Source organism: Carlito syrichta, unplaced genomic scaffold, assembly GCF_000164805.1.
Source record: "Carlito syrichta isolate Samal-C Ts95f unplaced genomic scaffold, Tarsius_syrichta-2.0.1 Scaffold92196, whole genome shotgun sequence".
NCBI lineage: Eukaryota > Metazoa > Chordata > Mammalia > Primates > Tarsiidae > Carlito > Carlito syrichta.
Window position 1 is genome coordinate 53,169 of NW_007036292.1, and position 3,583 is coordinate 56,751.

Consider the following 3,583-nt stretch of genomic DNA (forward strand, 5'->3'; position numbering starts at 1 on the left):
GGGTTGTGTAGACACACGTGGCTTCGCCTCAGCTACCCACCCTTTCATTCTTGCTGTAACAATAGCGCGGGCACCTTTTTAGTATAGAGGAAGGGAACAACTTTTCAATATCTGGGAGAGGACAAAGTCCTAACCACATGGGAAAGAAAATAAGGACGGGCCCAAAGAATGGGTTTTCACAAACCACCGTCTAAAGGAGATGGGTGAGATTCAGGGGGCCTTGCGGCCGGCTCTTCCAGTTTGAGATCCCGATTGGAGACCCGGTCTCTACCCCTGTGACTGGGTCTTTTCATGATGGACACGGGGGAGGAGGTCGGGATTAGGGGTGGTGTCAAAAGAGTGTCCACGACTTTGTGTTTGTGTATGGTGCAGAGCGACCGTTGTGTGCTGTGACAGATGGGGAAAGGGGGGTTTGAACTCGGGGAGATGGATTTGAAAGGAATCCAATACCGGATGCCTAACTCAGGATTCAAGGTCACCTCAACCCGTGCAATGAAACCCACGACCGCCTCAGCCCGCGCCCGCCCCGCTGGCGTGGGGGCGACACCCCTGGCCGGCCGGGCCCCGCGGGACGCCGACTAATTAATGCCCGGGGAGGGGGCTAGCGGGATGCGGAGCTAGGCTGGATCCGCCGGTGCAGCCGCCGGGTCGCCCTGCGCTCTCCTGAGTCTCCCTCCAGGCTTTGAGCTGTTCCCTCTTGATCCCCTCCGCCATGTTCCCGGCCGGGGTCACCTCCGGAGGACCGAGAGCCAAGAACACGCCAAGCCGAGGCCGGCTAGGGCACCTGGTCTATTCACCTTCGGGCCCCGTGGGGAAGGAGTGCAATCCCGGAAGGCTTCCTGGAAGAGCGCAGAGGGGGAAAAAAACCTAGAACGTCTTCTAGGCTGAGCTGAGTATTAACTTGGTTTTCAAAGTGCTGGGACATTTTGGGAACGATGTCATATTTAATGTTGGCCTGTCTCTCTCCTTTTCATAACGATTGTTTTCTCACGAATCGCAGGTAGCCTCCCCTGCACCCTCTCATCAGGCCACACCCCTTTGGTTCTAACCCTCCTCTCCTCTAGAACAACCTGTGGCTACTCATAGCCAGCACAATTACATCCCAAACTATCAGGTGTCGCACGGGTGTCCTGCCTTTGTGCCTTCCTTATCCGTCACACTCCTTACAAGAACGGCGAACAGCTGGGTCCATCATTGCCTCCCCATCCCAGAAAGCAGCTCGAAGAAGCCCTCAGAGAAGCTGCTGGCCAACCTGGCGTCCACTACCCCTCTGGCGGCAAACCTACTACCCAGAACTGGTTAGCAGTTCACAGTATCTCTCTGTCTTCTAAAAACTAAACATAAACGAACATTTAAGAGCTCCAGGTTTTATTTTCTCATCCTTCCCTTCCTCCTGCACATCAGTGACCTGTAAGAGCATCTCTGCTTGCTCTCAGGCACACAGCGCACACACTTTTTAAAATTTCATTTTAAAGATGTGGGGAACAATTCAGGATTAGGCAGTCAACCTACAGGTAAATTTTGGGCCCCCCTTTGGTCCCCACTTTGCCTGGTTTGAGATCAGGTACCCTTATTGATGTTGTTCCCTCCCCCACCATCCCCCCCCCACAGTATTCCTTTACAGCCAAACCCTTTCTTATAGTATTATGGTAAATGTTCAGGGCCTGCTATGAGTAAGAACATATAGATACTCAGTTCTTTATTTCCATGATGGATCACTGAGTGTTATAGGCTCTAAATCCATCCAAGTTGCTGCAAAGTCCATAATCTTGTTCTTCTTTATGGCTGCATAAGATTCCATTGTGTGTATGTTCCACATTTATTTAATCCAGTACAGTTTCGATGGGCAACACAGTTCCATCTTTTTGCTATTGTAAATAGTGCTGCCATAAACATGCATGTGAAGGTATCTTTTTTGTAGAGTGAAGAACATACTCTTATTGAGAAGGAGGGACCTGCCCAGGTGTACACACTGTTCCTGCCAGGCTGGTGTCTTCTCTCTCCTGTCCCCCCCTCCCCCAGGATCTGTTCAGCAGATACCACCATGCCAGGCTCCTGCCACCTTTCCTACCCACCCAGGATATGGGCAAACAGATGTCAGTTTTTCCTTAGCAGTTGGGGCAGACTGGAGTTGTCCAGAAGGAAAATTGCTCCAGAAAAGTATTAAAGAAAAAATTACAAAACTTTCTTTAAAATGACAATCTTAGAGGTTCAGGTGTTCAGCCCTTCCTTCTACCCGCTCCTGCAGGTTTGATCCAGAAATGCCCTCTAATCCTCAGCTAATTCTCTACCTCCTCCTCAAAATCTCCTCCCAGGAGGAGTGGGGTCTCAGCCAGAGCCTGGTAACTGTCATTCCTATGAGATGCTCTCAAGTCAAACATACACCAAATTGGAGATAGCTAATTTTATGAGTTACTTGTAAGTCTTAGATCTCTGCAACATATAAAAGCCACAGCCACACTTAGCGGGAGTTACTAATTTTCTGAGTGACATCATAGGGTAAAGACAGGACCACCCAACTTGGCTTTCAAAGGGTTGAGACATTTTGAGAAAGATGTAAGAGGCGGGAAGTGAAGAGGGAGAACCCATGGACATGAACGGAATCTCGGTGGGTGAAAAGGACTTAGGAATTCTGACTCTACCTCCCACCCAGTTCCAGAAGCCCTTGGTAAGTCTTCCCCAAGCACTCCCTTGAGACCTGTATCTAGACCAGGAGGCTCCAGAGTATTGTTCCACCTTGCCTGCAAAAGGGAAGAGCCACCATACCTGAATAGAAAGGGAAGCCAAACCACTTGAGACAGGGCTTCCTCTACTGCACATTAAGAAAGAAATCAGGTTTTCCATTACAGATTGCACATGCAAGAAGTCCAAAAGGAAGATGTTTTTACAAAGGGTTGTCTGATCCTAAGGTGCCATGTACACTGGGTTCCTTGATATTCCCTTCAACTAAAGACTGAAAACAGCATTTTCCAAAGTGTACTCTGTAGGAATCAGTAGGTGTTAGGTGAATAAAAGGGATTCCATGGTCAGACAGTTATGGATTACACAAATGCAGGATTAAAAAATAAATAAACAAGAGGGCAAAATGAAGAACAGTTGCGGTGTTAGAATGGTGCCATATCTTGGCTGTATCAATGTTAATATCTTGGTTGTGATGTACTATGGTTTTGTATGTTGTTACCTTTGGAAGAACTGGGTAAAGGGTAAGCAGTATTTATCTAATTATTTATTATATAATATATATATCTTGTATTATTGCTTATGGGAATCTATAATTATCGCAAAATAACAAGTTTACTTTAAAAAATGAAACAGTTTATACTAGCACTTCTTATAGAGAGGCTAATAAGCTACACAGATTTTTATTTTTTAAGAGGGAGACTATCGGTGTTGACGTTAGCCTCGATGGGGGTCCCTAGTGGTCCTCATCTCCTCCTGGTGACTCACGTACTGAGTCAGGGCTGATGTGCATGACCACAACATTGGGTGTGACTTCTGACGCCAGGTCAAAAAATGCATTCAAGCTTACACTTTGGCCTCTTGGATATGTAAGTTGAGTTCAATTTGCTAGTACTTGATTTTT